The 22,978-nt window shown below is 42.1% G+C and overlaps 1 protein-coding gene and 1 pseudogene across 2 annotated transcripts in view; both read left to right on the plus strand.

Annotated features, from left to right (window-relative positions):
- Positions 1–22,978, plus strand: part of LOC147016026 (small conductance calcium-activated potassium channel protein 2-like) — a 420,626-nt gene that overhangs the window by 378,072 nt on the left and 19,576 nt on the right. The window lies entirely within an intron of this gene.
- On the plus strand, positions 17,421–21,212 carry LOC147016028 (uncharacterized; annotated as a pseudogene).

Consider the following 22,978-nt stretch of genomic DNA (forward strand, 5'->3'; position numbering starts at 1 on the left):
ATTGTTATACTGCACTGTCCTGCATTTACCATTGGGTCTAGGATTGAAACCAGAGCACACATACAATCTCTATGTGTGCTCTGGTTTCAATCCTAGACCCAATGGTAAATGCAGGACAGTGCAGTATAACAATCATTTTGCATGCTGGACAGTGTATTTCACCACCAGAGCAATGCAGAAATGCAGCCTATTACACAATCGTTGCTAATCTAAACTAAATCAACACATTGAAAAAAGGAAATATACTCACTGAACATGATGATAACTCAAATTGTCTTTGTTGTTGTCGTGGGAACAGCTACAAGAATATCACAATCACTGGTTGTTTCGACTTCGAGGTTTATAAGTTCCGGATCCACCCCTTAATGTTCGTTTATTTGACTTAGAATCATAAACTCCACCTCTTTGCATTACCGAGCAAACCATTAGTAGACTGTAAACAATAGTTATATGTTACAACCTTTGACCTATTTACATTAAGAATTGCTATCGCTGTAAACTTTTAAATGGAGAACTCATTCTGATGAGTCATTTTTGATTTATTTCGTTGCTTGAAGAATGCAATTACAATACACTTCATCAAAGAAATATAGGTCTTTCAAAATCCATTTCACCAAATATATAAAGCTATATTTATTATGTCTGCAAGAAGGATGCACCCCGGTATCTGCTTGCAATCTGCAAGCATGCTGCGCTTACAAGGTCTGACAATAAAGTTTAAAGTAATAGAAAATTTTATTGCAAAAGTTCCAGGATTAAAGAAATGGAAAATTTTATTGTAAACGTACCAATTATGTTTTGTGGTTGCATTCAAAGTAATCTCCTTGGGAGTCTATATTACATGCTTGCCAACGTCGCGGCTATGCTTCAAAGCACCCTTGGAAGTCGTTGTCTGAAAGGCCATTTAGCTCATTGGTCACGGCTCTGTGGATCTTTACTATTGATGCAAAATGAGTTCCTTTCATCGGAGTTTTGGACGTCGGTCAGTTTGGACCAATATTTTTTATCTTTTTCTTTTTTGCATGCAATGTCGAGGCTCGTATCAGAGCTAACACACAGAAATGCACAACAAGGAGAGGAGACAAGAGGGGTGGAAGAGGGAAGTTCAAAATAGTGGGGAACAGAGACATTAGGAGATCTGTGGAAGGGATAGGGGTGGGGTGGTGTGGGGTACACAGGGTACACAAGATGGACACTACAGGGACTTTCAGTAACGTAAGTAGGGAATTTGAATAAGGTGGGTTTCGGGTGGATTAGTTGGGGAAGAAAAGATCGTGGTTTTGGATGGGGGAAGATATGAGTTGGTGGTAAACAGCTGTTTTGAAGACCTGGAGGGAAGAGTGGGATTGAAGAGAGTGTGGGAGTTTGTTCCAGAGGTGGGGAAAAAAGGGGAATGAAAGAATGAAGGGGAGCAGTGATTGTTGATTTTGATAGTTTCACCAGAAGGGAGTTTTTAGCAGACCTTGAGTGCCCTGTGGATATATAAGGGGGACAGAGCACAGACAAAGCGGGGGCGAGGGGGGGTAAGGCCAGTGAGGAGACTGCAGAAGAAAGACCACCGACCTGCCTGCGTTGAGAGAGTGAGAGACCCAAAGACTCAGCCTCATCGTGGGAAATACCAATGATCCTAAATGCAATGGTTTCCACAGCATGAAGCCGAGAAACATTCTCATCCTTTCGACATTTTTGTCGGTTTTAGGAATCAATGAGCATACTCACCATGCGTCATCATTCACGTCTTTTCTCCCTTCCTCAAACCTCTTGTCCCACTCAAACACATGTGATCTTGACATTGTGTCTTCCCCGGACACCAGCTTTAACTTGTCAAAAATGTCCATGTCACTTTCTTTCATCATCGGCTATTTTCAGTCCGCTGCTGGACGAAAGCCTCAGCATGTTGACGCCATATTGCTCTGTCTCTTGATTTGTTGTTCCAATTGACTCTTCCTCAATATTCGTTTATTCCATCCCTCCATCTTAGACGTGGCCTTCCCCTGTTCCTGTTGCTATCCACGTTTCTCCATGTTGTTAATATTGTTGTCCATCTGGTATCTGACCTTCTGCTCATATGTTCTGTTTATTTCAATTTCCTAATTTTGATTATTTCTTAGATATCCTGAGTTTTGATTTGTTCTCTGACTCATATATCTTTCTATCGCTGTATGAAATACCTAATGTATTGCATTCCATATTGTGTTGTGCTGCTGTCAACTTTTTCTCCATTTTGGTTGTTAATGCCTAGTAAGCTTGCTATAATTTGCCAAACCAGCCATTCCTAATCAACCATTTAGATGGAGTGCTTGCTTGAGTACTTAAGCCACTTGGCGAGCGCTTCACAAGCTGCTTGGTAATGGAACACACCCCTGCAGTCGCTGTTGATGACGACTGGCGACATTCTGTTGCTTCACACTCTTCAGCCTTGACAACTCTGGCTAATTGTATGCAGAAACTTAATTTTTTTTAGAAAAATTGCTCACCTATTTATTTGGGCGGTGTATTAGCCAAACCGCTGGCTCAATTGTTCCCGAAAAAAAGTAACCCGGCTTCGGTACACGAAACAAAAACATGCCTGATGCTTATGCACATATATAATACATTGTGGTTAAATAGCTCAGATAATTCAAATTGTGAAAATGAGACTTCCAAAGATGACAGACTCACTAGAAAACCAACATGGCAGATGCAGGATTTTCTTCCTAACCACTGTGGGTGGAATCAGGCCAGCTTTCCAGCCAATGGGTTCAAAGGTTTCTTATGCATACCACTTCATTGTGTTTTCAATATATGATATACCGATACTTGTAAATATATGCAAGTTGAATGAGTGTCTGAATGGGGTAAATGTCATAACCACAGCACAAATAATGCTGAATGATATCTCATTTAATAGCTCTTGGATCCAGACAGTGCATGTGGAGGTTTACAAATATTGTTATTCATGCAATTTTGAGTTATGTTCATTTTTGGTGCACACGTGGTGAATATGCTTAGAGCTTTTGGTTTACACACCTGCTGGAAGTAATATATATATATATATATATATATATATATATATATATATATATATATATATATATATATATATATATATATATATATATATATATATACACACTACCGGTTAATAGTTTTAGAACACCCCAATTTTTCCAGTTTTTACTGAAATTTAAGCAGTTCAAGTCCAGTGAATAACCTGAAATGGTACAAAGCTAAGCGGTAAACTGCCAGAGGTTAAAAAAACACAAGAAGCGAATACATCGATATCGTGCGGCTGGAGGCAGTAAAAGTCTAGGTTAAGCCGCTGTCACACCTTGACGATTTAGCCAGGGTATGCCGAGTATGAAAAATTTGTTTAAAACGCTGGCACACGTCGAATACGTTATGGGTAAGTTTTGTATATGTTAAGAGTACGCTGGCATATGTCGTAGTACACTGGCATACGCCGAGCTCGTCGACAAATTTTAACATGTTCAAAATTTTTCGACGTATGCCAGTGTATGACTCGCACATTCCGCATATGCTGGCCTTAGGTTGTAGGCACATTACGCGATCGTTGACACACGTCGACACACGTTACTTGTAAGTTACTCATAAGTCGAAACACATCGAGGTAATGTTTAGCATCAGTGTTCCAGACTCCATGGTTTTTTTTTGTTTGGTTTTTTTTCTTCGGCATGACGGTGATGTTGACACTTCGATTTCTAGTGCGGTTATAATATAATATAATTAATAGGCTGCCGCTCAACGATTCAAATCGTAACCGCACTATAAATCGAAGTGTCAACATCACCGTCATGCCGAAGAAAAACAAAACAAAACAAAAAAACCATGGAGTCTGGAACACTGACGGGTTCCTCCTGTGAAGCCCATTTTTATATACCAATTCCCCTAAACGCTGCCAATACGCCATTGTACGGTAGCTGTAAGTTACTAACACGTTCAGTAAGTTCTGTGGTCGTCTGAAAGACGTCAAATACATCTACATACGCCAATATGCATTGGAGATACGTTACACAAAGGTTCAAAGCACGTTATTCATAGGTTCAAGGCACGTTACTCATAGGTTAGAAATAAGTTTCGGATACGCTAAACATTACCTCGACGTGTTTCGTCTTCTGAGTAACTTACAAGTAACGTGTGTCGACGTGTGTCAACGATCGCATAACGTGACTACAACTTATGGCCAGCGTATGCGGAACGTGCGAGTCATACGCTGGCATACATCGAAAAATTTTCCGTATGCTTAAAATTTGTCGACGTACTCGGCGTACTATGACGTATACCAGCATGCTTCAGCGTGCTCTTAACGTATACAAAACTTACCCATAACGTATTCGACGTGTGGCAGCGTATTCGGCAAATTTTTCATACGTCGGCATACGCTGGCTAAAACGTCAAGGTGTGACAGCGGCTTGACACTTCGACGTCGAGTGCGGTTATCATTTGAATCGTCGAGCCGCAGCCTTTTAATAGGCTACGCCACGTGATCGTCGGCGATACGCTGCCGCGCGCTATGCATAAGTTAGACTATCGTTGGGCATAGGTTGTGAACGCTGACAACACGCTAAGCATTCGTTGGTATAAGTTATCCATAAGTTATCGAAACGTTCTGTGTGCGTTACCAATACGTTATGCATGCGTCCAACTCGTTATAAATACGCCCAAAACTGGAAAAAGCATCAATAGTTCAGCGTACGCCAGCGTTTTACATACATTTTGATACGTTGCCATACGCTAGATAAAACGTCAAGGTGTGACGGCGGCTTTAAGAATGATGAAACAATTTTGCAGTTATAAAATTTAAATGTAGACACGGTGAATTAGCATGCATGATGGGAAGAGTTGTGACGTTGGACAAATTTCTATTTATAGCCCTCAGATCAAAGGGATGTACATGGCCATAAGTGTGACAGAAGACGTGACAGAAGACACAGGCAGAATAGCCAATTATATAACAGCATTATGTCGCTGCGCTGTAAAAGGTTTAGGTAACCAAAAAATGAAAAATAATGTAAATTTCAAACTTGTTAAAAAAGGCCCTTTTCAGGGAACAAGTAATGGGTTTGCAACTGCAGCTGTTCTGCAGCAATGGAAGTAAATAGAGCCTTGAAAGTTGATGCAAACAATTCCTACAGGTGTCCCAACTTTTGTTAATTAGTTACAAACCCTCTGTCTTTATAAAAGCAGTGTTGGAACAGACTGTGTTGCTCCACCCTCTGAAGCATTATTTGGACAATATTGCACTGCAGGAAGTAGTATATTGCTATCATAATGGCAAGAAAAAGATAATTAACAAAGGAAGACAGACAGACCATTATAAGTATAATCCTTAAAAGTGTAGGTCTTTCTTTTAGAGAAATTGCAAAGCAAGGCAAGATGTCAGTGAGTACAGTTTTTTACACCATCAAAAGGCACTTGGAAACAGGAGGAAACTCTGACAGGAAGAGGTCTGACAGACCCAAAGCCACAACACAATCAGAAGACAAGTTTCTGAGAGTCAACAGCTTGAGTGATCGGCGGCTCACAGGACAGCAGCTTCAAGCACAGCTTAACACTGGTTGAAGTAAGGAAGTCTCAGTTTCAACTGTGAAGAGAAGACTTCAAGCTGCAGGTTTGACAGGTCGAGTGGCAGTAAGAAAGCCATTGCTAAGATACCAAATAAGAAAAAGAGGTTTGCCTGGGTCATGCAGCAATGCCAGTGGACTACTGAAAACTGGAAGAAGGTCTTATGGACCAATTAATCAAAATTTGAAATCTTCGGTTCATCACGCAGGGTTTTTGTATGCCATTGAGTGGGTGAAAGGATGGTTCCTCAGTGTGTGACACCAACTGTCAAACATGGAGGAGGAAGTGCGATGATCTGGGGCTCTTTTGCTGGATCCAGAGTCAGCGACTTGCACAGAGTGACTGGCACTCTGAACCAAAAGGGCTACCACAGCATTTTGCAGCGCCATGCAATACCCTCTGGTCTTCAGCTAGTTGGTCAGGGGTTCATCCTACAGCAAGATAACGACCCAAAACATACCTCCAGGCTATGTCAGAACTACCTAAGAAGAAAAGAACAAGACGGTAGGCTTCAAATCATGGAATGGCCAGCACAGTCTCCAGACTTAAACCCCATTGAGCTGGTTTGGAATGAACTGGACATAAGGGTGAAAGCAAAGCAACCTACAAGTGCAACACGTTTGTGGGAACTTCTGCAACAGTGTTGGGAAGAACTTTCCGAACAATATTTGATTTCCATTGAAGAAAGAATGCCATGAGTATGTTCAGCTGTTACATCTGCAAAAGATGGCGACTTTGATGAGTCAAAAATTTAGATTAAATTTTGTTCAACAAAACGATTCCATGATTTCTTTTTTATCTGCAATTGTTTATTTGTTCTATTCTTTAACTTCAGAGTAGATTGAAACATTAAACTGGTTAAATTTCAGTAAAAACAGGAAAAATGGGGTTGTTCAAAAACTTTTGACCAATAGTGTATCTTCTTCTTCCTCTTTCGGCTTGCTCCTGTTAGGGGTCGCCACAGCGGATCAACCGTCTCCATTTCGCTCTATCCTCCACATCTTCCATTGACACTCCAACCACCCGCATGTCCGCCCTCACCGTATCCATGAACCTCTTCTTTGGCCTTCCTCTTCTCCTCCTGCCTGGCGGCTCCATCTTCAACAACCTTCTCCCGATATACTCCGCTTCTCTCCTGTGCACATGTCCAAACCATCTCAATCTCGCCTCTCTCACTTTGTCTCCAAACCGTCCGACCTGCGCTATCCCTCTAATATACTCATTTCTTATCCTATCTATCCTCATCAATGCCAACGAGAATCGCAGCATCTTTAACTCTGCCACCTCCAGCTCCGCTTCCTGTCTTTTTGTTAGTGCCACCGCCTCCAAACCATACAACATAGCTGGTCTCACTACCGTCTTATATACTTTCCCCTTCACTCTTGCAGCTACCCTTCTGTCACAAATCACTCCTGCAACTCTTCTCCACCCACTCCATCCTGCCTGCACTCTCTTTTTCACTTCTCTCCCACACTCTACGTTACTTTGGACAGTTGATCCCAAGTATTTAAACCCATCCACCTTCCCCACCTCAACTCCTTGCAATCGCACCATACCACCACCCTCCCTCTCATTTACGCACATGTACTCCGTCTTACTCCGACTGACTATCATTCCCCTTCTCTCCAGTGCGTACCTCCACTGCTCGAGGCTCACCTCAGCCTGATCCCTACTCTCCCTACAGATCATGATGTCATCTGTGAACATCATAGTCCATGGGGACTCCAATCTGATCTCATCCGTCAACCTGTCCATCACCATTGCAAACAGGAATGGGCTCAAAGTCGATCCTTGGTGCAATCCCACTTTTACCTTAAACCGGTCCATCATTCCTACCGCACACCTCACCGCTGTCATACTGTCCTCATACATATCCTGCACGATCCTCACATACTTCTCCACCACTCCGGACTTCCTCATACAATGCCACAACTCCTCTCTTGGCACCCTATCATAAGCTTTCTCTAAATCCACAAACACACAATGTAACTCCTTCTGGCCTTCCCTGTACTTCTCCATCAAAATTCTCAAAGCAAACATCGCATCAGTGGTGCTCTTTCCTGGCATAAAGCCATATTGCTGCTCACAGATCGTCACCTCTCCTCTCAACCTAGCTTCCACTACTCTTTCCCACAACTTCATGGTGTGGCTTAACAACTTTTTCCCTCTGTAATTTCCACAGCTCTGCACATCACCCTTATTCTTGAAAATCGGAACCAGTATACTTAATCTCCACTCCTCCGGCATCCTCTCACTTTCCAAGACTTTATTAAACAATCTGGTAAACAACCCCACTGCCATCTCTCCTAAGCACTTCCATGCATCCACTGGTATACCATCTGGGCCAACCGCCTTTCCACTTTTCATCCTCTTCATAGCAATCCTCACTTCATCCTTACTGATCCACCCCACTTCCAGATTCACTATCTCCACCTATTCCAACCTTCTCTCTCTCTCATTTTCTTCATTCATCAGCTCCTCAAAGTACTCCATCCACCTTCTCAACACACTCTCCTCGCTCGTCAGCACATTCCCATTTGCGTCCTTTATCACCCTAACCTGCAGCACATCCTCCCCAGCTCGGTCCCTCTGTCTTGCCAATCGGTATAAATCCTTTTCCCCTTCTTTTGTATCCAACTTCTCATACAGCTCGTCATATGCCTTTTCCTTGGCCTTTGCCACCTCTCTTTTTGCCTTTCTTCCCCACTCCTTGTACTCCTGCCTACTTTCTTCATCTCTCTGACTATCCCACTCCTTTTTCGCCAACCCCTTCTTCCTTATACTTTCCTGTACTTCCTCATTCCACCACCAAGTCTCCTTATCTTCCTTCCTCTGTCCAGATGTCACACCAAGTACCTTCCTAGCTATCTCCCTCACAACTTCTGCTGTCGTTGCCCAATCATCCCACCCATCTTTACCACCATCCAACGCCTGTCTCACCTCCTCCCTAAATTTCACGCAACAGTCTTCCTCCTTCAGCTTCCACCATCTGGTCCTTGGTTCAGCCCTCACTCTCTTCCTCAACCTCATCTCTAAAGTCATCCTACAGACCACCAATCAATGCTGTCGAGCTACACTCTCCCCTGCCACAACCTTACAGTCACTAATCTCTTTCAGGTTGCATCTCCTGCTTAAGATGTAATCCACCTGTATGCACTTTCCTCCACTCTTGTACGTCACCCTGTGTTCCTCCTTCTTCTTGAAATACGTGTTTACCACCGCCATTTCCATTCTTTTTGCAAACTCTACCACCATTTGCCCTTCCACATTTCTCTTGTTGAGACCGTACCTAACCATCACCTCCTCATCCTCTTTATTCCCTTCCCCAACATGCCCATTGAAATCTGCTCCAATCACCACTCTTTCATCCTTGGATACACTCTCCACCACTTCATCTAACTCACTCCAGAAATCTTCTTTATACTCTTTATAATCTTTTGACCAATAGTGTGTATATATATATATATATATATATATATATATATATATATATATATATATATATATATATATATATATATATATATATTATACATATACATATGTATATAAATATAACCACAAAGTATTCAGTCAATTCTGTCAAAGTGTAATTACCTTTCCATCAATTTTCTTTGCCAAGAGATCTGAGCAGTCTTACCAGGTATTCACTATTTTGCTATCAAAGGAAAATCAAGGCAAAAAAACCTGAATTTGGAATTATCTTAAAAATGAATTTCCTTAGAAACAAATTCCTTTACAAGTGTAAACTCAGACCCCTTACTAAAGCTTTCACTTTTTTTTCCTGCACATGTGAGGCATACAAAAGAACACTTTGACAATGCCTTGTGTTAGTCGAAGTACAAAGTTTCACCGGCGGTATATACGAGGTCCGTCTAAAAAGTAACGGGACTGAGCCTGCTTTGTGCTTCACTTACACAACTTGAATGAACGGGCTGCGTCAGAGTCTTTCGCACCATTCCAGCAATATATATGATCGGTGATGGTTGACTACGCTCATTGTGTGAGTTTTTTTTACAGGTCGTGCTTTACACGTTGTCTCGTCTGAGTCGTCACGCTATGAGTCGTGGGCAGAGAGCCAATCTGAAGTTTCTTGCTAAGCTTGGCAAAACACCTTCTGAATCCTTCACAATGCTGCAGCAAGTCTACGGGGAAGAAACGATGTCATGTACACGTGCATTTGAATGGCACAAGAGGTTCAAAGAGGGACGGGAGGAGGTTGAAGACGATCCACGGTCTGGAAGACCGTCAACGAGCAGAACGGCGGACAACATCGAGCGTGTGAATCAGATCGTGCGCACAGATCATCGACTCACGGTGTGGATGATTGCTGAGGAACTTTCCATCAACAAGGACACTGTCTGGAGCATCATCACTGAAAATCTCGAAATGCGCAAGGTGTGTGCAAAGATGGTCCCCAAGCTGTTGTCTGAGGACCAGAAACAGCAAAGAGTCACTGTCTGTCAAGACATTCTCGAGCACCTCGAGGACGATCCAGACCTGCTCGGGAGAGTCATTACTGGCGATGAATCGTGGATATTCGAATACTATCCCGAGACGAAGCGGCAGAGTCGTCAGTGGAAAAGTCCAGCATCACCAAGACCAAAGAAAGCAAGGATGTCGAAGTCGAAGGTCAAGGTGATGTTCTTCGCGTTTTTTGACATCAAGGGCATCGTCCACTTCGAGTTTCTCCCACAGGGTCAAACAGTGGATCAATACGTGTACAAGGAGATCCTCCGGCGCCTCGTGAGATCAGTCCGGGAGAACAATGCCTGGGTGCTCCACCACAACAATGCCCCTGCTCACAGTGCCCTGAGCATCTGAAAGTTTCTGGTGGAGAGGAACATGCCAACTCAAGAGCAACTCCCGTATTCGCCAGACTTGGCCCCTGGTGATTTGTTCCGATTCCCCAAGCTCAAGTGGGTGATCAAGGGGACCCGATTTCCTGATGTGGAGGCCATCAAAAGGGCCATGACGACGGCGCTCCGGAGGATTCCAGAAGAAGCCTTCCGGGGGTGCATCGAAGAATGGAAGAAGAGGATGGACAAGTGTGTGAGACTGGAGGGAAACTATTTTGAAGGGGACGAGCTGTGATTTAAATATATTTTTTGGAATCAAATTTTTGTGGTCAGTCCCGTTACTTTTTAGATGGACCTCGTAATCTCAGTGTCGCTGGTTTGTATCTTTACCAGAGGTTAAAAAAAAATGTATGTATAACCGCAAGTTATTCTGTCAATTCGTCCAATGAATAATTTCCTTTTCACCCATTTACTTCATTGAAAAAACTTCATTATTTTGGAAACAAGAAAATTATCCTCCAAAGTCATAAAACCAGAAGTGAAACATAATATACCCACAAATTATTCCATCAGTGCCGTCCAACAAATAATTTCCTTTCCATCCATTTACTTGACCGGGAAAAATTAATTCATTATTTTGAAAACAAAACATTCTCCTTCAAAGTAGTAAAACCAGGGATGTTTCAGGTACCAAGCAGCTAGCTTGTGCTTGCCAAGCCAGCCGTTCCTTATAACCGGTTTAGAATGGAATTGCTTGCTTGAGTGCTTAAGCCACTTGGCAAGCACTCCACAAGAAACTTGGTAACTGGACACACTCCAGACGTAAAAAAGAATAAAACCCCAAATTATTCCGTCAATTTTTTTTTCAAATTTCCAAAATCCTCGATTTTCATCCGATTGAGTTCAAATTTGAAGAGCATTTGCACATCAGTTCACTAAATTCAACCACCAACTATGTTTAAGGTCAAGTTATGCCGAAAGGTCAAAATAGGTCGAATTTCTAAAATTGTCAATTTTCATCCGATTGACTTGACAAGCGCTTGAAGATGATTTCTTGAATTTGAAGATTGACTTGATATTTGAAGATGCAAATCAGGTCACTGGATTCAACTATCTTATTTTTGAAATCAACATAGACCAAAAGGTCAACATCGGCCAAATTTCGAAAATTGTCAGTTTTCATGCGATTGAGTTGAAATTTGAACAAGATTTTCATATCGTCTCACTACATACAATCACCAATTATTTTTGAGATCAACATGGACCAAAAGGTCAACAACTTAGGTGCACTTTCTAAAATCTTCAATTTCCATCTGATTGACTTGAAATTTGAACAGGATTTCCATATCATGTCAATGAATTCAACCACCAATTATTGTATAGGTCAAAAGGTCAACATAGGCCTGATTTCTAAAATTGAGAGGGCCAAAAACGATAGTTATCATGATATCTCAAAAAGTTGTGGATGAGTTGTGACAAAACTAGGTGGATGAGTTGGTTCGGTGACAAGAACAAGCAGATTAGATTTTGGTGCTGATCCAGCCCATCAGTGGGATACAAAAAGTAAACTGTTCAGCCTGGCGGTGGCACACGCTCTACCAAGTGCGTTCTACTTTGTTGTTTTTCCAAGTGTCACTCCATGAGTGATTTTTCATTTGTTTGTTTGTCTGTATGTCTGTATGTCTGTTTGTTTCTTTGTCAATCACCCGCAGGTCACAATTTCAAACCGATCTTCACAAAACTTCACCACCTGGTAGAGTTTGTCATATGCTGGAAGCCTATTGTTTTTGAAGGTCATCATAGGCCAAAGCTCAACAACTTAAAGTGAGATTTATTATTAAATCCTCAATTTTCATCCAATTGACTAGAAATTTCAACCGGGATTTGCATATCAGTTCACTGAATTCAACCAGCCAATTATTTTTGAGATCAACATCGGGCAAAAAGTCAACCTCGGCCAAATTTCTAAAATTGTCAATTTTCATCCGATTGACTTGAAATTTGAAGAGGATTTGCGTACTTGGTCATTGAATTCAACCAACAATTATTTTTAAGATCAAATTTCTTTTATAGATTTTGCAAGTATCATGCGATGCAAGATGTCTTTCTTGCCTTATTTATTTATTCGATGTGATCGGGAGTGAAGTGATATTACTTGATGAATCCTAGAGGGTTGTGACGTTGTCTTCGCTGGGGTATAGGTCATGACATCACATAGTCTTACATATTGTCCTAATATCACAAATAAATATGGTGTTAAGAGAAAAAAAATGAACAAAAATAATGAAAAACTGGAAATCACAGTGATACCTTGCATATTGACTCAAGGTCGCGATGTCTAGCAGTCTGTGTGTCAATTCTTGCATATGCAATCAAAGGCAAACATTATGTTTTAAAAATTGATCGTACTTTCCATCCAATACATGTTTTGACAGGTGGTTTTTTGGTTAAGGCAGGTCTGCAGGTTTTCAGAAACAAAACGTGTCAAACCTGTGAAATGCAGGTCACTTGCCATATAGGCGAATGCTTCCACTTTCTTTTCATGCACATGTGAGCAGTGTGTGTGTCTCATGTCTGTCTATCTATGTGTCTTTCTAGCTATGGGTGTCTATCTATCTCTGTGTGTCTGTCCATCTATCTGTATCTGTCTCTATCCTTTCTATCTGTGTCTATATCTGTCTGTCTATATACCTATGTGTATATGCGTCTGTCTATTTTTCTGTCTGTGTCTATCTATCTTCCAATTTGTCTATATCTATCTGTCTGCTCTAATAATGTCCTTGTGTGATGTCTGTCTATCTATCTATCTGATGTAAGAATGTGTTATCAATGTAAGAATGCACTTATACTTTTACTCATAAGTTGCTCGTGCCCGCACAGGATTCCAAACTGGGTAGGGATGGAGATGGCAAAAATACAAATAGCGTCTTCTGTCATCAAGCTGGCAAGCTGGAAGCAACAATTCACATGTTTTGCCACATCTGATGCAACTTAAATGCTATAATGGTAGTGAGGTGCTTCATTTGAAGCTGGCTGTTCGATATATGTAGCTTTTTGATGCCTATGTCCATAATAAAAATTTGTATTGGTGTCAAAGCCTGTGACCAATTGCAAATTAATATTAGGATGAGGGGAGGGGGTCATGGGGTTGTGGTTCGGAAGGTGTGGGGAAAGCAAAGATGCGACAGTTGGGAAGGGGGGGTTGTGGACTTTTGGTGGGGATGGGTAGAGGTTGAGGTGTTGTGGAGGGTTTGAGGAGTTGTGGAGAGGAGGTTGAAAGGCTTGGAAGTGTAGAGGACAGGAGGGAGGTTGAAATGTCTGGGTTAAGAGGGGGAGGTTGAGGACTTTGCAAGTGGGGCTTGATGACTTTGGGTTTGTGAAGAGGGCTTGAATACTTGGGGTTGAGGACCTGGGGGGAGGATGAGGGTGGGGTCGAGGACTTGAAGAAGAAAAGGGATGAGGACTTGATGACACATTTTATATGAAGTGGAATTTCCAAGGGTCCCTGCCATTACATTTTCAAAGGACATTCCTGTCAAATTTCCGAAATATTACACACTCCATTGAAAACTAATTCCCCTACAACAGCCTGGTGGAACCGGCTTAGCTGCTAATGTCTTCTTCTTCTTCTTCTTTCGGCTGCTCCCGTTCGGGGTCGCCACAGCGGATCATCCATATGATCCGCATAGTGATTTGGCACATGTTTTACGCCGGATGCCCTTCCTGACGCAACCCTGGTCGCCTCTTACGACACAGGGATATGGTACACCTATTTTAACCGGGGTATACACCGGCCCAGTATACTGGTACTCATTTCGCCGACCTCAGAAGGATGACAGGCTGAGTCAACCCCCTGGTGTATTAATTCAGTGGTCCAACGGGGCTTGAACTCAGGACCTTTTGGATCCCAAGCCGCTGCCCTAACCACTGCGCCAACACACCAAACTTGGCTTAGCTGCTAATGTACCATATGTATAATATATATTTATATATTGATGGGTATGCCGGCCGAGACACGAGTGGCTTCTTTCGAGTGTGGCACGAGGAAGTGGAAGCTTCCTGACCTTTGACCTTGAAGCCAACGCCCAGCACAGACAACTCCGTGGCATGACGGGTTGCAAAGCAACCATGGACGCCATCTGAAGCATCTAAATCTGGAAGGGTCTCCACACCTAAATCTTGCATTACCTTCCCTGTGATTTATTTGCCCCAGATAGGGAATCATGCTCTTGAGACCCCACCCTTATCTGTTCATTAAGTACGGCCAAGCGAAACCGTAAGTGGGATGTCAGATAGTGTGACCGAAGTGAATCAGTGGGGTACAACCACCTGTCCACTAATGACACACTATGTTTGACCAATGAGGAAAATAGACACCGAGCAGGTTTGGAAATAACAAGTCTCTGTTGAAAGGCACGTATTTTTGCAGTGGCACACAACAAACAGTCCTAGCCCCTAGCACTCAAAAGCCCCTTATTCAGTCAACCTTATCACAAACAAGACATAGATGCCTCATACATCCAGGAAATAAGATAGAAAAGGGGACAGAATGAGGAAGAAGAAGTCGGGGCATATGGGTGACCCCTTTTTCACCCGTACGTGATCCGGCTGGCCCACAAGGGTTCCAACAAAGTGTAGATCCAGGTGAGTGAGAGGTGCAGGTGAGAGATGTACTGTCATGCGGTATCGTGTAGTGCTATCTCTGAAAATAACTGTTTTTAGACTCGAGTTGATGCTCCATAACAATGCGAGTCAATGAGGTGTAGGCGCTGGAAGATGCAAGGCTATAAATGGTTATCAATGACTTGAGGATGTTTCCATCCATTTAACAAACATATTGCAGCTCGTCAAGTGGATCACTACTTGTAAAACATCTGAGATCAGAGAGAGTGACTCAACCACCGATGTTATCGATGCACAGCTCGGTGTAACTAAGACCAACTGTACGTACTCTGGGTGAGATTATACACCAATATTTACAGTACGGCTTATACACCAGTATTTGTGGTACGGTTTATACTGTAGCTCTATTAAAACGAGGAAAACCAAACCAAAACGAGGAAAACCTTGAATACGCCCAAAACTGAAAAAAAAACTATCAATAGTTCAGCGTACACCAGCGTTTTACATACATTTTGATACGTTGCCATATGCTGGCTAAAACGTCAAGGTGTGACAGGGCCCTTACATTCGCCACTTGTGATTTTGGTGCATTTGATGTCCACTCAAATCAGGTGGCAAGTCAGACAGTTTTATTGAGTCGTCAACGTCTCAACCATCAAAAAAAATACTTGGATGTTACCCTTTTTCAATTTGATTTTAAACCAAAGAATAAAATAAATTGCAGGAAATTATGTCAATGCATTTATAAATTGCCTAGAAAACGCTTGTGCACATATCGTTGGCAATCATCGCTGTCGAATAATCATCTGGGGATTCACATAGACAAATTGGGCCAGTGCGTCTGGATTTGGGACTGTCTGACTGACATGCGGTCGGTATATGTACCTTAGAATTTGTATTGAGCATGTTTTGTTGCTTGTGCAATATTTGATGATGCTATAAGGATTTCTGGGATTGGAAGATGTGGGGATGTGGACAATTAATGGTCATAGGATTTTATGTTAAAATATGTTGAAGTGGTGGAATATTATTTGTTTATGAAACTTGTGATAGTAGTGGAAAGTTGAATCGTACTATGACTACTACTACTCTGACTACTACTACTACTACTACTACTACTACTACTACTACTACTACTACTACTACTACTACTACTACTATGACTTGCTGGCCAGACCTGACGTTTTACTGCAAGTGGCAAGAATTTGGAACTTGGTGAGGGTGCCAACAATAACTTACCTACTCTTGACAAATGACAACATTGGATTTTTAACGTCCACCAACTTATGCTAGCAGATGCGACACCCAGCTTATTTACCATGTAAGGGATGGCGGACTTTGTGAACTGATTTGCTGCCTGCAAAACATCAATTGGGCATTCCACAGTCGGGTCGGGAATCCAATCCAGACTCGACAGATCAAAGGTAAGTGTACTACCTCTGCACTATTCTGTCAGGCTTTACTTCAGACTGAAGAGGTAAATAATTGATGTCACATACTGAAGATACCCTTTGTTTTGGCTTTTTTCAAATGTTTGTTCCGGTGTCACTGACAAAATATCAATACATTCCTGGTATATTGTGCAAATGTTGTGTAATTTATTGCAAAAGGTAACCAGCAGGTGTGTGTACGTGCTCGAGTGTGGGGATTTTTTTTTTCTGGTAAAAAGCAGTTTGCAAGAACAAATTCTGTTTGACGTTGGCTCCACCTCCTGGCAGTCATTTTCCTTGTTACCAGGTGGTTTCCTTTGTTTGTACAGGAAATGTTGTCATTCTTGGTATTTATATGTCATTTACTGTTTGCTGTAGTTAGGGAATTTTAGCAAATTGTATTGACCATCTGTGAAAAAATTGCTTACCAAAAAAATTATTCACTAACATATTCATCTAGGTGTCTACGAACACCTATAAATTAGTGCAAACCCAAATCCTTGTGGAAAATTCTGGGGAGCCAATCAAAGTTCGGGTGCTCAGAGGACCTGCGCGAAAAAAATCGGAAAAATTAACTTTTGCCAATATTGACTTGTGGAATGTCTAACTAGATGTTTTTTGGGGATGCTGAATTGATTCCAACCATTAGATTTGAGGAAAAATGAATCCCTGGCCGTAAAATATTGATATGATACATTTTTAGATATCTCAGACTGTGTTTTGCGGTAATTTGGCTCAATTGATTCAGATTGTTCAAATGGTGCTGAAACCAGCATACAACATTTTTGAAACCACTGCTATATTGTTGGTTATACTTGTGCTCATGCTCAGTAGAATTCTCTGTGTTAGCTGACGTTAGCTCAGAGCTTTTAGCTATAAAATTATTGTGTACCGGACTCAATAGAAGTTGAATATATTCAACGTATTGTGGACCTATTAATGTTAAAACACATCACTGGTATGTGTGTTCTGTCTGTTTTTTGTCAAAATTTCATGTCCTATCTGTTGTTTACAAAAGTACCGAAGTACCAAAAGTGCCATACAGGCTAAGATGGATGGGAAAACTGTTGTAGATGCAATGGTAACCAAACACAAGGTCAAATCACTTGCAAGCCTCAGATCTGGACCCAAAGTCAATGGCGAGAAGCTGGTCATTGACTCACTGAAGCTATTCAACCACCTCATTGTCATCAGTGAGCGTGAAGTCAAGACCAAAGAAGCTCTGCGCTTTGAGTTGACGCCAAAACCAATGTCTCTGTTTGACAAAAATCAAAAGTTGCGAAAGCCAGACAAGGATGCCCTAGCACGGTCCCTGAAGGCATGTGTGGCACCTGTCGAACAACCCCCCTACACAAGCCTTGTGGTTGATGGTGGGTGGCTCCTGCACAATGTCAAGTGGGAGCCTAACCTTACTTGGAACGATGTTGCCGAGAGCTACCTCCGGTTTGTGAAGTCCATGGGGAGCCACCGCCTCTGGATAACGGTGGTCTTTGATGGATATGGCAGCTCCACCAAGGACCATGACCACTTGAGATGAACAAAGAATGCATGCTGTGACATTCAGATTCGTCTGGATCTCAAACTCATCATTGCAAGAGAAAAGTTCCTCGATAACAATAACAACAAAACCAAGCTCGTTCTGCTCCTTGCTGAGACATTTAGTAGGAATGGAATCGGTGTACAGGAATGCTCCGATGATGCTGAAACCTTCATCGTCCGCGCAGCTCTAGATGAGGCAAGAGAGTCCCCTGTCGAGGTGAGGGCTGAGGACACAGACGACCTGGTTATGCTGATTCATCATGTTGCAGACCATCCGATCTTCCTCACGACAGCCAAAGAAACATCTTATGATGTCGGAAAGATCCGGGAGGCCCTCCCAGAAATATACCGGAGGTATCTCATCTTCTTGCACAGCTTCTCTGGCTGCGATTCAGTGTCTGCAATTTTTGGGTTTAGCAAACCAACTTTGTTAAGCAAGCTCTGCAAGACTGCTGAATCAGAGAGGGCAATGGACGCGTTTATGGACATCCGAGCTAAGAAAGGTGATATCATTAAAGCAGGCTGGGATCTTTTCAAGCTCATGTTCCACGAGAAATCCTCCAAAGACTTGGAAGACTTGAGATTCGACATCTTCAGCAAGCGAGCTGCTACTGGGAGCAGAAAACCTGAGAAACTCCCCCTGACAACTGGAGCTGCAGCACAGCACTCTCTCCGAGCTTACCTCCAGACTAGAGACTAACTGATGCTGCAAATCCATCGTTGGATGCCCGGGACTATGGATGGCAACTCACTGAGCAAGGATATGCACCAGTCCTTTCTACAGACCCCATTGCACCAGACTACCTCCTGACGTTTGCCAACTGTGCGGGGGACTGCGGCTCACTCAGGTGCTGCTGTAAAAAGCAAGGAGTCAAGTGTATTTCTGATTGCGGCATCTGTCATGGTAACTCTTGCCTGAACATAAACCAGCTGGATGACAAGAGGAGTGAGGAAGATACTGGGGAGTTTGATGAATAAGGTTGTAAAAGCTGATGAAGCAACATTTCCATTGAGCACAGTTCTGTTAAAAATGTCAATAAAATACACTTTATATGATCAAGGAGTGTTTTTTTCTCAAAAATAATGGTTGGAATCAATTCAGCACCCCAAAAAACCCTGAGTTAGACAGTTAGACTTTTATACCTTTTGAGCTTTTTCATCAAATTTTCAACAAATTTTTATTATGAGAATGTAATGAAGACAAATTAAGTGTTTGGTAAAAAGGTCAAATGGTCAAAGGTACCGTTTAACATACGGAAGAGGAAGACATCCGAATACAAAGCAGACGGGCTTTGCCTTTTCAGATGCTTTCTAGTTATCATTGTTATTATCACTATAATGTCACATTATCATTATTACTGTCATCATTCTCACTCTGCGATTACCGAAGAAGCCCTGAACACTTTTGATCATTTTTCCCTGCCGAAAAGTAAACAGTTTACAGTGAGGAGCCTCCATGTTAAATAATGTGCTTTTCCCCTTGCAAAGATATTCCCAGTTATTAATTATTTTTCTACATTTTATCATAATCGTTTGTTGAAAATTTTCTAACAAAAACTCAAGTGTTAAATGGCCTGGACACACACACACACACACACACACACACACACACACACACACACACACACACACACACACACACACACACACACACACACACACACACACACACACACACACACACACACACACAGTAGTAATTGCAAAACTCATCTCCTGCTGTGTGGGGGATCGGCTAACAAACAGGCAAATGACTGATAAATGGGATATAGACAGACATTTAGCTCAATGGGGCCACAGAGGACATGTGGTGGGGCATACAAACAAACAGAACAACTGACAAGATGGGTTCTTGCAGTCATAGAAAGTTTAGTGGAACAGGAAGAAAAGGTTAGCAAGAAAATATATTGGGTGGGTGTGATGGACGGACAACATGAGATGGCTGTGGTTTGCTGTTGTAAAGAACTGAGGGGAAGAGCAAGACTCGGGCTCGGGGAGGTTGCTCCACAGACTGGAGTATGAGATCAAAGTAACTGGAGTACAAGAGAAGTTGAGCATTGAGACTGGGTTTGAAAGGAAAAAGAAGGTGTGGGCTGACATGAGTGTGAATGATTTTGTGGAGCTGGAGAGGGACAAATGGCCGAAATTGCAGAGAATAAACTTTGCAGTTGTTACCCCACATCCGTGAAGCAAAAGTGGGGTTAATCAATTGGTTCACTTTGTCTGTTGTTTTTTTTTTTTACATTTTTTCACATTTCACATTTTATGATTAAGGAGCATTGTAATTCTAATTGAATGTTATATTTTGAACACTAATTGGAACATGAATCAGAAAACGAACCTGCAGTTTAGCAGTATACGTCCTTTGGCTCTGAATACGTCCCATGCAGAGAGAGGAGTGTGATACAAAATTTTTCCATCTGTCTACCTGTCTGGCAGTCAAACAAAATTGAAAATCATTCCAAACAGGAACTTACTGTCTCTTGTGACATCATAAAGGACACAAACAATAGGCACAAAGAACTAATGCAATGTGTTAATTGAGGCGGTGTAAAAGACACTGCATCAATGGTGGCAAACTTCTGGAAAAAAAATTCTACAACCCTTATTTTTCTACGTATTCTCATAATAAAATCTTTATTTAAAAAAAAAACTTTATTTTAAAACATCTTTATTTTTTTTTAATCTTTATTTTATTTCAATTTAATTATATACTTGAACACTAAAAAATAATAAAATGACCGTTTTTACAGCCATTTTTCCCTGCTGTGCAGGGGTTGGCTTTTTCTTGAGGCAATGTTTTATGGCCGGATGCCCTTCCTGATGCCAACCCTGGTCGCCTCTTACGACACACAGGCATATGGTACACCTATTCTAACCGGGGCATACACCGGGACCAGTACACTGGCACTCATTTCGCTGACCTCGGAAGGATGACAGGCTGAGTCAACCTCCTGGTGTTAATTCAGCAGCCAATGGGGCTTGAACTCAGGACCCTGGGATCCCAAGCCGCCACCCTAACCACTAAGCCAACACCAGGCATATATACTTGAACACTGTAGAATGCAAATTGCCTTATTGGCACTTTCAAAATCCTATATATACATATATATATATTGCAGTTGAAGCTTGTGAAAAAGCTAGTATGAGTGCAATGAATGGATCCATACACAGGACAAAAGGAACAGTAAAGGGGGGGGGGGACAGCAACAGCAGAGCCGAAGGCCAAGACAGGAGGCTGACAAACAAGAGGTGTGGGGAGGATTGAGGGGCAGGAAAGGATGCATTGGGTGGACAATATGGATACAGAACGAAACTCTCAGGAGGGAAAACTGGAAATTTGGAAGGAGGAGGAATTGGGGTGAAGTGGGGGAGGGGGAAGGTTAAAAAGGGTAGAAAAGATCATTGTTTAGAATTGGAGACGATCTGATTGAGATGGTGGTGAACAGCTATCTTGAAGACATGGAGGCAAGGGTGAGATTGAAGAGGATATGGAGGTTGGTTCCACAGGTGAGAAAAAAAGAGGAACAAACGAGTGGAGTTGAGCATTGCTCCTGGATTTAGATATTTTTTTTACCAGAAGGGGGTTGATGGTGGACCGTGTGTGCCCTGCAGAAACCTCAGAGGGGCTCAAAGCATGGAAAGAGCAGAGGGTACAAAACCAGAAAGGAGGTGGTGGAAGACAGAGAGACCTCCTATCTGTCTATGTTGTTGAAGTGATAGGTCCATAGACAGCTTCATTGTGGGAGATTCCAATGATCTTGAAGACCTTGGTTTCCATGGTGTCAAGCTGAGTAAGATGTGAGGCAGGGGAGACAGCCTAGAAAGGAGAGCAGTACTCCATTAAGCTGTGGATAAAAGCCTTGTATGAATGAAAGGCATTTCGATATGCCAATGAAGGACTTTGAACGACACAGAATGTCCAGTCAGCAGTTGGATTTGAAGGCCAACTTTGAATTGTGGGTTTCCCAAGAAAGATCATGACTGATAATGAAACCCAGCAGCTTGAATGACAACTTTGTCAAGAGGATTGTTAAGAAAGTAGATAGGAGGGTTTGCCAGATGGTCCTTGCGGAGAGAGATCGTGAGAGTGTGAGATTTGTCAGGATTGAAAGACATTTTCCAAATGTTTGGCCAGCTAGTATTTTTTTTTTCAAGGTCTGAAGAGAAGAAGAGGCTGCAGCCTGCCCGTCTTATTCTTCTAAAAAAACACCCTTCTCTCCAAATATCTACACGTAGACCCACTCGCATAACCACAGCACCGACGCACACAACCTACCATGATTCCTGTGCACCAGAGGCTTACACCAGATGTAGAGGCTTAGTGAGAAACAAAATGGTGGCGATTTGATTTTGAAGCTCCACCCGGATGGACAGACAGACTGGTGGAGAATATATAAGTGGATTGAGTAGGGAAAAAAATCAAGGAAGAGTATAAAAGCTGAGAAGTAAGCAGATGATTTTACAAGATGATAATAGGCTGGCTCCTTAAGGTACGGAAGAAAGAAACAGAAGAGGACGAGCTGAATCTGGGAGGTGGTGCCACAGATGGCAGAAAATGAGAACAAATGAACTGAGATAGACGATAACCTCAATTCACATCGACAAACAAGGAGTGGGTTGGACAATGAGTGTGTTCAATGAAAAGCAGGATTGGAGTCAGACAGATTAATGAAAGTGCTGATTGGATAAGTCTGGCATAGATTATTGAGGACAAGGTAGAGGCCTGCAGTCCGTGATCAGTGGGAGAGGAGAAAACACTGAGTTCCAGGTATCCTCTTTGGATTTTCGAATTATCTTCAAAGCTTTGGCCTCAAAAAGCATCCAAAAGTGCTCGCTCGAGCTCCTCACAAATACATTGAATGGAGTGAGGAGTTGAGGCTTTTTGCATCCTTTAGTATTATACTCTAAGATTTCCAAGTTTTCACTTGCATATATTAATCACAGAATGGAATTTAAAGACGTAAATGTTTTCACAATCGTATAATGACTATGTATTTTGAATATGTATTGTGTGCATCC

This window comes from Eptatretus burgeri, chromosome 12, assembly GCF_056783735.1.
Source record: "Eptatretus burgeri isolate ZD-2024b chromosome 12, Ebu_testis_v1, whole genome shotgun sequence".
Classification (NCBI taxonomy): Eukaryota; Metazoa; Chordata; class Myxini; order Myxiniformes; family Myxinidae; genus Eptatretus; species Eptatretus burgeri.